The 13332-nt window shown below is 49.5% G+C and overlaps 1 pseudogene; it reads left to right on the top strand.

The window, feature by feature from the left end:
* Positions 1-844: 844 nt before the first annotated feature.
* LOC148118616 (small ribosomal subunit protein eS28 pseudogene) lies at positions 845-1041 on the top strand (annotated as a pseudogene).
* The last annotated feature ends 12291 nt before the right edge of the window (positions 1042-13332 follow it).

The raw sequence follows: 13332 nt of genomic DNA, 5'->3' as shown, positions 1-13332 counted from the left end.
ACACACACATACACACACACATGCTTTTATACCTGATTTCAAATTTTGAAGAAAAATACAAATATCTAGGAGCTACAGTGCTTTTCCATTCAAAACTAAAATGCCGTTGTTTGTGCTGGGTGGGGAAGTTCCTTTGGCACCTCTTTAAGTCAGGTCCCCTACTTTATTCAGTAAACTCTACTGGTAGGGGAGCTGGCATTACATTCGAGCCACAGGCCTTTGAATCCCCCCACACATCAAACCAGCAGTCATCACTAGCATTCACACAGAGCTGTAGCGAGGTTCGCTTCAAACATCTATGATATCAGCACACAGAGACTTTACTCCATTCACAGAGAAACCATGGCACAGAGACGGTAAAGGCTTGCCCTGCGTACCCACCCAGGTACTCCTATCCGTGTAGCTATGCAGACTCTTCACGAAAATGTCCCCAAACCCATCTACATCAATTTCTTTCCTCATCGCTTCAACGATATAATTGACCAAAGCAGCACACAGCAGGAAGGGTTTTGGGGTGGCCCCCGATGTGCAGGTGCACCATGGGAAGGCACTGTGTCAGGAGCATGAGACAGCTGGTCAGACTGCAGCTGTACCGGGAAGTGAAGAAACATGAACGCTGGTGCTTGGCTCACTAGAGTCCGAGACTCCAGCCCCAGCAACAGTGCTGTGCCCAGTTAGGGTAGATCCTCCCATTTTACTAACCCAATCCAGAAACTCCCTCACATTCGTTCCCAAAAGCTTTTTTCCATAGCTGCTCTGAATCTCATCAAGTGGACAGTTAAGATTCTGCTCTAACTAGAAAATGTACTCAGTGGCTCTCCGTCAGATCGGTGCCATCGTGGGCATGAGTTGCTTGCAGCCCATCAAGCTGGCTAGGGTAACCAAAGCTCTGGGCAGGACCTAATCGCAGGGACAGTGCACGCAGGTACGTGTGGAATTTATGAATGACACAAGTTGCTCTAGAATCCAAAAGGCCCTGTTCAAGAGGGTGAGGTGCTCACTCTATTGGAGCCAGAAAGAGAGGCTTGGAGGTTACACTGACCTTGCTGCTGGGTCCTGGATGTCCACCACTTGGCCCATAATGACCCGCAACTATTAAACCAAGCATTTGTATTGTTTTCATTTAAAATGAGAAAAGAAAATATATTCAGTGTACAAGTTGCAGACTGCAGAGGCTTAGCAACCACGTGTGCTTTAGTGAGGGTGTTCACTCTTGTGAGCGTGAGGAGCTGCTGGAGCTGGCACTCGTGGCTGGCAGAGTATCAGATGCCCGTTACTCTCCTGGGACAAGATCACAGGCGGAATCTGCATCTTTGCTTTCTACTGAGGATAGCCCTGACACCACAATAAAATGGGAAATCATAAATTAAAGCATCTTAAGTAAGGGGCCCTCTGTAATATGTATGTGCCCACGTATAATGATTACATAGATGGATGGGTGGATAGATAGATAGATAGATAGACTGACAGACAAGACAGATGGAGAACCAAATCTGACTCCACCCAGACACTGGGGACCAGTCTTTCCACATTATTTCTGGCCACTGATGACATCATCACATTCTTTCCGCTCATGGATGACATCATCACAAAGCTGCAGGAATGGCATGAAATCCACAGGCACAGACCACTGCCTCCTCTTCCGTCATGGAGAAAGGCCCGACTCATATTACAGTCTTAAGATGAGTCTAAAACAGCAGCCCTCATCACAGCTGTGAGAACAGACATCACCCAGACACCCTCTGACTGTTTTCATTTTGTCCTTCTCTGGAGCATTCTAGAACTGCCCTCGCCATCCTGCAGGTCCTAGTGGGCAGGCTGACCAAGTGGCCATGCAGGCACACCATGATAGCCCACCACCACCCGATGGCACTCTGGGTGTGAGATTGTGGTCCTCAAAGCGACCTAGCCACTGCTGGCTTCCCTGTGACAGCAGGAAGGGTCTTTTTGTTCCACGGAAGTGTTTATTCAAGGCCGTTGTCTAATCCCCTGAGTCACCCATGATGGGATCATCTCTGTTTAATGTGGTCGGGCTCTGTCATCCCCAGAATCATCCGCATGGTATAGCACAAGAAGGAGGCGTCAATCTTGTCCCCGTGGGAACCGCTGGTGACTCCTGCCACTCCCAGGTGAGGTTATCCTGTCAGTCAGGTTGGAGCTGCCTGACTAAATGTTAAAGAGTCTGCTGTTGATGGCCTGGGACAGGGGACCTTCAGAGGTCATTCATTTTCCTTCATGGCCTCCTCTGTCATCCTAGTGAGGTGGAACGCAGTGGCTCCTCCCCTGGGTCCCTTGTCATTGTCCCTTTAAAGCTGTGTCTGTCTGAGACCCTGTGGGACGGGGCAGACTTGAGTGTGCATGTGGATAAGTACTCAGAGGCTGGAGGCCACCCTTAACTGCCGTTCTCAGGTGCTGGCCATAATGGTTTTTGAGACCAAGTCTCTCACTGGCTTAGAACTTGCCAAGTAGGCTAGGCTGACTGCTAGTGAACTCTAGGGATCTGTCTGTGTCCACCTCCCTGGTGCTGGCATTACGAGTCCTGCCACCACACCCCCTTTCTAAAAACATCCTGGAGATTGAATTCTGGTTGTTATGTTTACAAGGCAAGCACCTCACGAGCTGAGCTGTCTCCCCAGCCCACTTGGGGCGCTTGAGAGTCTGCCCTGTGTCTTGGCTAAACAGCTGCTTGTGGGCCAATGAAACTGGAGACTTTAAGTTTTTGTCAGCCCCGTGTGAAGCATCTGATTTCAGGGGGTAGATGGAACCTGCCCCTTCCAAAGCCCTTGCCTCCCAGTCTCTGAAGAGGCTCCACCGTAAGGGAAAAGCAGAGTAAGGAGTTGTTGCATAAAGAGGGGGCTCATGTCCAGTGCTCACAGCCTCACAAAACCTGCATTTGAAGATCTGGAGCAGAGAGCTGTTAAGCTGTCTGACTCTGTAGCCCAGCAAGACAGTAAACAGACCTCTGCCTGTGTGCAGGAGAGCTAGGCTGCTCTTGGATTTCCTGGGCTCGGGCTTGGTATGGGAACGACACAGAAATGTTCTAACATGTCCACATGACCACAGACTTCTCTGTCGCCAGGAGTCTACGGTGCCTTTTCTTTGTGTTCAAAGGCCCATTCTCGAATCATCTAGTGTTTCCTCACTGTTCTCTGCCCGTCCCTTAGCTCACTTCACTCAGGGTAGCTGCAATCAGAAATTTAGACATTTCAGTTTGTTGGTGACCCTCTCCTCTGCCAGAATGATGGTCCCATGAGAGGAGTGAGCCAGGCTTAGCCCTGCATCCGCAGGGTCAGGAGTCAAGTGGTGCTAGCAAATGCATTTCTAGACCTGGTGGCTCACTTTCCAGTGGGAGCCTCAACATCAAGCCTCCTTGTGTGTGGCGGAGATCCTTCGGAAGACTCACAAATGGAACGCAGCTGTCCCTGATGAACGCAACTTAGCTACTTCTACTGGTTCATGTCTAGGGCAAGGTGATACTCTGAGGAGGGACAATGCATACGGCAGGGTCCTTCTCCTTCAGAAGCCACACCTTATCATGGTACGGCTAGTTCATGATGTAGATGAAACTGAGAGGAAAGAACATCGGGGACAATGTGTACCTCTCAGGACGACTACCGTTCAAAGAACAAGCAGTCAAGCATCAGGAAATGTACACTAACGGGAGTCGCAGGGAGACTGGGTCGGTCTATCCTGGGCAAGGGCTGCACAGGAGCCGACGCCTTCTCTACTGCTGTGATGTAAAAGGCCTTCAACTCTTTTTGTTTTCCTTTCAGAAAATTTTCCTTGTTAGAAAATCTCAATGGAGCTGAAGGCTGTGCTACATACCCGTAGTCCTAGGTCCTCAAGCGTCAGAGGCAAGAGAATTCTAAAGTTTGAGGCTAGCCTGGTCAATGTAGCAAGACCCTGCCTCAAAAAGGGGGTGGATGAAGGAAAGAGGGGCGGAGTGATGGGGGAAGAGGGAGAAAGGAAAGGAAAGGATATTATAATTTCTGTTCTGTTGCTGCAATAAAACACTCTGACCAAAAGCAACTTGGGGGATAAAGGGTTTATTTCAGTTTGTAATTCTAGATCACAATCCATTGTTAAGGGAAATAAGGGCAGAAACTCAAGGCAGACTAGCTTGCTATTTGAGACAGCATTACCTCCTGATCGGGAACTTGGAACCAAGACAGCAGGAACCACCACGGAGAGACAATGCTTCGCCACGTAGGCTCCCGCTCACCTAGTTTCCTGATACATCCTAGGATCCCCTGCCTAGGGATGGTGCCACCCACAGTGGGCTGGGCGAACAAGACAACCTCCAACAGTCCCGCCCACAGGCTCCGCTGATTTCTGAAATTCCTCAATCCAGGTTCCCCCTCAGGTGACTCTCAGCTGTGACGAGTTAACAGTGAACGCTAACCAGGACAGAAGAAAGGGGGAGGGAGGGAGGAGGAGGGGGAAAAGAAGGAAGGGAAACAAAGAAAAGAAGAGAAGTCTGGTGTGGCAGTTTGATTAAGAATGGTCCCTGGCTCTGGGAGACTCATATTTGAATGCTGAGGGAGTGACACTAGGAGGTGTGGCCTTGTGGGAGGACATACAGTCACTGGGGGTGGGCTTTGAAGTTTCAAGTGCCCAAGCCAGGCCCATGGCACTCTCTCTTCCTGCTGCCTGCCCATCCAGATGTAGAACTCTCAGCTACCTCTCCAGCACCATGGCTGCCTGCATGCTACCATGCTTCCTGCTATCATGATAATGGACCAAACCTCTGAATGTAAGCTGACCTTAATTAAATGTTTTCCTTTGTTGGCATTGCTGTGCCCATGGTGTCTCTTCCTAGCAACAGAAACCCTAAGACACTGTGGTTTGCCACCCTCTAGGTTCCTGTAGTTACACCGTGGAGCCTTTGTGGCAGTGCATAGGTTGCTGCCCTGTGCCCTGTATTTCTTATGAGTTACTGGCAGTCACTGTATCCCATGGCTTAGCCAGGGACACTAGTGACTATTCCCCTCAGTATGTGCAAAGCAAGCAGTACAGAGTTTAGTCTACCTGCAGTGGCACCTTCCTCCTTTTCTCCTCTGCCTCCTCCTCTCCCTCCTTCTCTCTACCCCTTCCTCTGCCTCCTTCTCTTCCTCCTCTCCCTCCTCCCTTCCTTCCTCCTCTCCCTTCTCCTCTCTCTCCCTCTTCCTCTCCCTCCTCCTTTCCCTCCTCTTCTGCCTCCTCCCTTCCCTCCTCCCCTCCCTCCTCCTCTCTCTCCTCCTCTGCTTCCTTCTCTTCCTCCTCCTCTCCCTCCTCCTCTGCCTCCTTCTCTTCCTCCCCTCCCTCCTCCCCTCCCTCCTCCCCTCCCTCCTCCTCTCTCTCCTCCTCTGCCTCCTTCTCTTCCTCCTCCTTTCCCTCCTCCTCTCCCTCCTTCTCTCGCTCCCTCTCTCCATCCTCCTCTCCCTCCTCCTCTGCCTCCTCCTCTTCCCCACAGAGCACAAAGCTTCCTCTGACTTCCCCTTCCTGGGCCCTGCTGTCTGCTCTGGCACACATTTTTTAGCTTTCCCCACACCGTAAAGTTGTGTCCTTAGCACTGGCGTCCCATTTCAGCAAGCCAGCGTCTTCGCCCTTCCTGCGCTTGGAAAACTGTTCACCTTGAGTCTTTATAGCGGGCAGGCTTCACCTCCTTCTGTGCCAGATGTCACTATTCTAGCCAGAGCAGAGACAGGAACCAAGTTCCTCAATGTTGTTGAGCCGCTAAATCTCCCTTGTCCAGTCAGCCTGGCCTGGGGCACAGGAGATTAGAATCTCAGGATCACGGAATCCATTTGCAACCAAAAACCAAAACAAGCAAACAACAGCAGACTTAAAGGAATTGGTCTGGACATTTCACATCTCCGTGTGATTATAGCTCCATTAAAATAAGATGAAATGAAAAGCACCTGCGTGGAAATAATTGCGACAAGGTAATCTGAAATGTTGGCAGTGACAGGATAAATGATGGAAATCATTTAAATTTCAGCACCATCATTTCATATTTAGTGTTTCCCAAATGACGAATAGTATTTCTGAAAACATACAAGCCCACTGCCACGCACGAAACACGCCAGGCTGTGGAATTCAGGCCCAGAGAGGGGTAGAGACTCTCCTGAAAGCAGACCATGTCGCCACAGGCCTATTGGGACACATACCTTGGTTGGGCTTTATCGCATTGCGTGAGGGGAGTTGCTTTGCTGGGTGGGACTCTTGGGGTCCATTACAGCGCAGCTTAGCAACGCCCCTCAAAGTGGCCCTGGTGGAGCTGTGTGGCCCAGCTGCATGCACCCCATATAAGAGCTCTTAGCACTGAGCCGGGAAAGGAATGAAAGACTGCTCAGTTGTCTGTGAGGCCCTGTGGCTGTGGAGGGTCCTCTGTGATGAACACCCCTGTGTGTGCAGACCCCATATGGGCCTGTCATCCTTAGGAACGCCTCTTCACTCTGGGACCTAGGGTAAGGAGCAGGGGTGACTCTCCTGACTAGGAGGCCCACAGCTATTGACACCAACTATGTGGGCGGTGCCGGGTCTCCTACCACAGTTCCCAGGAAGTACTTGGTGACTCTCATACAAACGCTGACTTGGGTAGGAACCACTGCTGCCCAGTTTGGGTACTGCTGGGGCTGAGGAGCCAGGGCACTTGCTCCTCCTACACCGGAATGAAGCCAGATACACCAGCTGCTGTGGGAATGCCGTGAACAAAGGCCTAAAAGTGGGGGTGGGGAGCCAGAGAAGAGAGGCCTGGGAGTCCCACATGCTACCCGGCGAAGGAGGATCAGGAGCTTGGTGCCTCAAAGTGCCTGAGTTGCGGAAAATGATTAAGATAAACAATGAAGAATTGAAGTGTTCCCTGCGAGATGCTTAGCGTAGTCGTTAGTCTCTCTCCAGTGGCGTGTTCTTGCGCCACCATTCCTCGTCCTCTTCCCTATAACGACAAAGCATCCGCTCACCTCCCTTCTAGCTGGGACCAGGCAAGGCTGAGGCAAGAGATGGACTCCACTCATGACAAAATTCAAGAATTACTGTTAGCACGGGGCAGGCATTGGTCCAACCTGGTGTACCTGACAAATGCTGTCTTCAGTCCACCACTCTGAGCTCCCCCTACGTGGCTGTGGCTCATCTGGATGAGACCTCCCGGCTTGTCCAAATAAGGCTTCAGTGCCCCCCCACCCCCAACCCTGTGTCTTCAGTTGGCTGGATTCTCCAGCCGCCCTTCCACCCTGCTGCGATTGTCCCAAGTCTTCCCTCAGGTTCAAGGCTTCTACTTGATTTTGACAGCCCAGGATCACACGGTCCCAGGGAATCTAGGGTGGTTCTGTGGCAACAGCCCTCGCTGTCACTTCCAGCCTCAGGTCACCTGACGACACCCTCTGTGGCCAACCACCACGTTCAAAAGCTCCACTTAGCAAGCCTGTGTTCGTTCATGAAGCCGGCTCAGGGCAGGGAAGATGGTTCGGTTCACAAGCACTTGCCTTGCAAGCTAGAGGATCTGAATCTGGCCAGTTAGCCGAGACAAATAAGTTCTGAATAAAACCAAGAGTCTCTGTATTGAAAGGTGAACATCCACCTGGCACTGAGCTCTGGCCTCCAAGTGTATATACACACACACACACACACACACACACACACACACACGCGCGCACACACATGCACACAAACACACAAACGAAAGAGGGTCGCTTTGGTCCTCACTTGTGAAGCATTATGACTGCGGTTCAGCAGCACAGTGTGATGAGACACACACACAGCCCCACAGTATTTACCATGGCAGGCTACATCTACCTGGACCTCCTGGCCTGCTAATATCCTTCTGCCTGGCTGGCTAGGGAACATCATATGCCTGGGATAGCATCCAGGGGCCCGGGATCACGCCTCAGACAGACCAGAGCCAGTTAATAGGACAACAAAGCAATACCACTGAAAGACCCTCCCAGAGTGGAGAGACTCTCACTCAAGTCTCGGGATAACACGACCCCCCAGGAACTCACGAGAGACTGTCCTTACTGCAATCACATGAGTTTTATTGACAGGAACCAGCTGGGGCCAAAACTCATTTCCCATGCAGGGGTAGAGGAGTTCGACCCCAAGTAGCTGGGAGAGGAGGTATTTAGAGGAAGAAACCACAACTCAAAGGGGGTAGGGAGGGCATCATTGGGAAATTCTGAAAATACCAAGGATCATTGGAAAATCCCGAAAATACCAGTGTAACTCCCTGTTTCTCAAGATTATTCTCAAGATTATAATCTAACTTTATGGTCAGCTAGTTCCTGGAACAGTCACTGAACCGGCTAACCTAGATTTTTGGCTCTATTCTTTCTGCTAGAGGGGTCTGGATTTATCCGGGTCTTTCACCACAATCTGGCTGGTTAGGAACATAGCTGGTCTAGGATGCACTCTGGGGGGCAGGGGTGTCTGTAAAACAAAATCAGACACCAAACCAAACCAAACAAACACAAACTATAATCTGGAGCAGGGGGAAGGGACACAGGCTGGCTTTTTCATAGATCCGCACTTACTACACCCCACCCCAGAGCTCATTTGGAACAACAAACACATTCAGATTCCCATTTCCACACTGTAAGGCTGACTGGTTTCCCTGGTGACAGAATTTGAGTTATCCCAGAGACCCCTGGACAGGATCTGCTCATCTACAGAGGTTTACGGGGCTATCAGTTACTTTCAAACCCCCAAGAACTTGAGGCCTGGAGTCCTTTCTCAAAGATAGACTACTAATCTTCCCTGTGGCCTCCAGCTGTAATTAACAACAATTTATAATTGCTGCTTCTCTTGCTTTGTTTAAAGCATATTTTGCTGAAATGTGGACTTTGAATTTGAGCATTCTGCCCGCCTACCAGGTCTTGCAAATTAGCAGAGGTTTAATTATACAAAGAGGCTGTTTTAAGTTGGGGAGAAAAATCAACCCGCCTCTCCTCTTATCTCCTCTATGAGAAGCCGCGTCCTCCATCTTCCCTGACATCCGTTTCCTTTGAAGCTCTTGGAGCTGCATTCAGGGCGCCCTGAGCTGGGGAGCGAGGGAGAACTTTTAAACAAATAGGTTACTCCTGTAAAATCTACCTCTCCGATGCACATTACAGTTTCCAGTTTGAACAAGATGCTATGTTCTACTGGAGCAAAATGGGCCATTCTCGGTTGTCATTCATGCTTAATTCAGTACACACAGCCACAAAACTATGTGTACTGAATTTTTAAAATGCATGTGTGTATGTTTATGTGTGTGCCTCTGGATGTGCATATGTGTGAGATGGTCTATGTGTGTGCACATGATTGTGGAGACCCCGAGACACACTTGAACATCATCCTCAGGAACACTATCCACCCCCTCTTGAGACACCATTTCTCCATGGCCTGGAGGTCTAAGGTGTCTGGCCGGGGTGTCCCAGGGTTCCACCTTTCCTGGTTGGGATTACAAGTGCATAGCACCGTGTCTGGCATCTATTTTGTGGACACTGAGAATAGAATTCAGGCCTTCATGGTTGCATAGCAAGCTTTTTGCCAAGCAAGTCATCTCTCCAGCCCTACGGATACACAAATTTTAAAGTAAAGCAACTATGTTCTACCAATTCTAACAGATACCCCACCCCAGAACTTCTCTGTGCCCTTCCCAGAATCTCCTTCTACTCTCCAACCGGTCAATCCCTGACCCAGTTTCTACTGAGACAGGCTGATTTCACCTCTTCTAGAACAGCATGGAGCATGCCCTTCTGTCTGCATGCATTGGGCTAAATTCACCTACACACAAGTCGTGCCCTCAGAGGAGAGCCACATAAGCCCAGTTACAAAACCGGAGAAAGCAAGAAGGAGGAACAGGCTGATGTGGCACAGGGTTCAGAAATGCAAGACTCCAAGTTTGCATCAAGGGGTTTTCGTTCATTCCAGTCTACCCCTTTTTGGCGCTGAGTGATAATATTCTAGTCTGTGCATAAAGATCATAGGTGTCTTATGCATTGATGGGCACTGATATTTTTTTTCAGTTTAGAGGAGAGAAAGGAGAGAGAGAGAGAGAGAGAGAGAGAGAGAGAGAGAGAGAGAGAGCCCTAAACTTCTTTACATTGCTCTTAGGTAAATACTTACAGAATGTCTGCTTCATTCATTGACTCCTTAAGACACTCAGAACCACTGTGTTTACAAAATTTTCCACTTTAGCTGGCAGAGACTGAAAGTTTTAGTTCTTCTGTGTCCTCAGAAATACTTGCTATTGTTGGGAGGATTTTCTGTTGTCAGTGTTAGCTGTTAAGTGATTATCTTATTGTGTTTGGAATGCACATTTCCTGGTGAGTAATGAGGTTGAACATTTCCACGGGCTAATTAGCCATTTGTATATTTTCTTTTGGAAAACATCTATTCATTATTTCCTCCCCCTTTTATTGATTGTTTTCAGTTGCTGAGTTATAATAGTTCTTTGTATATTCTGGATTCAAATCCGCAGTCAGATTGGGAACAAATGTTGGCCCTGGCATGAGTTAGCCAGTGTGAGACTCGAAGCAGAGAGGACCTTCTGGAAACTTGTGGAAATCTTTATAAATTAAACGTTCACAGACCTAAGACTACCCAGCAGGCGTTGCTGGGATTTGAACATGAGACATCCCCGATGGTCATCAATGTTTGAACACTTAGTTACCAGCTGATGGCGCTGTTTACTGAAGGTTTTAGAATCTTTAGGAGGCGGAACCTCACGATAAGTTGGATTCTGGTAGTGGGCCTTGAGGTTTTGTAGTCTGGCCCTACTTCCTGTTCACTCTCTGCTTTCTGGCTGTGGATGCAGTGTGCCCACCTGGCCTCCTGCTACACTGCTGTGTCCTATCTTTCCTGTTGCCATATCTCCCCTGCTGTGAGGCTGGTATCCCCTTGAACTATAAGCCACAATAAACATTTTCTCTCCTGAGTCGCTACTTGTCAGGTATTTTCATAGCTATAGCTGCTGCAGAGAAGTCTGTGACTCCTGCCTCTACCACGTAAGTGATACCTTCGGTCAGTCTGTCCATGCAAATGTATCCTGTCAAGTCTGGGACAGGAGAAAGCTAGCTCCATGGTCAGAGCAAGCAGCCATGTAGGGAGCTTAGTGTTTATAGGGATGGACTGGGGGGGGGGGGAGAGAGAGAGAGAGAGAGAGAGAGAGAGAGAGAGAGAGAGAGAGAGAATGAATGAGAGCAGAGAGAAAGGACTTGACCACTGGGAAACTAATGTGCCAAAATTATAGAGTAAAAATAACATCAAAAGCTGGGAAAATAATATTAAAGGTACAAGCACTATTCAGTCTCCACCCTAGGAACCACCAAGCAACACAGAGCTACCTCATGTGTGTGTGTGTGTGTGTGTGTGTGTGTGTAATGCACATGTATGCAGGTGTTTGTGCATGTGTATGTGGAGACCAGAGAACAACCTTGATTTCCATTGCTCGGGTGCCATCCACCTTACCCCAGGAGCAGTCTCTCAGATGGCATTTCTCCTCCTGTGCTGTGGGGGGCACTGTTCTGAGGAGTTCTAGGTCCCTGATGTAGCCTGAAAGGGATGATGTCAGTGCTTCTGCATGACAAGGAAGCTGAGCCCTTAGAAGACCTTCCTGCCTACATGCTTCTCAAATAGGTACCCATGTCTTCAATGGACTGGAAGACAGGAATGCAAGGACAGGGGTGACTCCTGCATCAGAGAGGCTATGATGGCTTTCAGGAGACTAGACCATCATCGAATGGGGCTGTTAGCATTTCCTCTTTGGGGCATGGAACACATTGCTGTCAGGAGCTCAGGAACCTTCATGAGATCCTCTCAAGATTCCACCCCCTCCCTGATATTACCTAAGAGGTGGACAGCTGACTGGGGATGAGGGGACTCTTTGGCAGAGTAGCTGCCTGCAACTTACTCAGGGGACTTCCCAGTGGTGAGATTGTCTGTGAGTCACCCCAATAAACATAGTGAATCACCAAGTCAGGCTAGATGGAATCCCTTTAGTCTAACAGCGTCTTCTCTTTCTGGGTGAGTTGACATTTTGTTCTGTCTCCCCAGGCAAAACTCCAAATACTCTGTCACTGTGACACCTGTTGACCCACGCTGTCCACCTGCCTTGGTCCTGGGAGTCGTGGGACCTCATTACACTTCCTGTGAAGAGAGAAGCCACTGTCTGTCTGTCTGGGACTTGAAGGCTTGATCTCCAAATCTTCTCTGTCTATTTCTATATATTTCAGGGGCTTTCGTTTTTGTAACCCAATGCTTGGCAACACGACTCCAGTTTGCCTGTGTTTTATGAGATGATGTGTGGGGTATTCTTGGGGTAAAACTCCCAAGCCTTGACCCTCAGCATCCCAACATGCACACTATATTCCTGGTTGAATTTCAAGCTTATGAAATCACTTAAAGAATTTATGCTGCCCATTAGTTCCGTTCTGTCTGGGTGCTCTGCTCCTGCCCCGTGTCCTTCTCACATTTCCCGTCTCTTGTCACAGACTTGCTGATTGCTCAACTTCTCCCCCTGGCTCCTGTGTGACCTTGGCAAGCCTGGGTACCTCCACACAGCTCACATTTCCCCACCTCTGAAGTGAAGGTGTACTTTGTCGTGCTGGGATTCCTGAGGGCACAGTCGTCTCTTTAAACTGCTGAGCAAGATCCAAGCGCCCCTGGAGTGTCAAATGACCAGTGCTCAGCTTGTCTCCCAGTGGGGGGTCCCTGTCACCTCTCTGTCCCTTCTAATGGACACGAAGCCTGGTGATACATCTCCCTGGCCTTGGCTTTCTCTCCACCCTTGGAAACAGCATGTGAATGTCTAAAACAGCTCTCGGGCAAATGGTTGGCTTGCATGCAGAACCTCTGCCTGCTCACCCCGCTAATCACTTCCTGCTTGCATAGGCTCTCCTGAGACCGTATTTCTTAGGGATCCTGTAGTGGTTTGAAAGAAAGTGGCCCCGAAAGGGAGTGGCACTATTAGGCTTTGTTGGAGGAAGTGTGTCTCTGTGGGGGCGGGCTTTCAGGTCTCTTTTGTTGGAGGAAGTGTGTCACTGTGGGGCCAGGCTTTCAGGTCTCCTTCGCTCAAGTTTCCCTCAATGTGATTTTCGGTCAACTTCCTGCTGCCTGCAAGATGCAGGACTCTCAGCTGCTCCAGCTCCATGCATGCTGGCGCACTGCCGTGCTCCCTTTCATGATGATAATGGACTGGACCTCTGAAACCATAAGCAACCACCCTCGATCAAACCTTTTGCTTTGTAAGAGTTGCTGTGTTCATGGTGTCTCTTCACAGTAACAAAAACCCTAACAAAGACAGACTCCTTCTTCCTTACCTTACATGGGGTCTGGGAGTCCCTCACACTATACAGAAGCTTGTTTGATGGT

Source organism: Myodes glareolus, chromosome 22 (genome assembly GCF_982192425.1).
Source record: "Myodes glareolus chromosome 22, mMyoGla1.1, whole genome shotgun sequence".
NCBI lineage: Eukaryota > Metazoa > Chordata > Mammalia > Rodentia > Cricetidae > Myodes > Myodes glareolus.
Note: the sequence above shows the minus strand (reverse complement) of the source record. Positions and strands in the feature narration are given on the sequence as shown.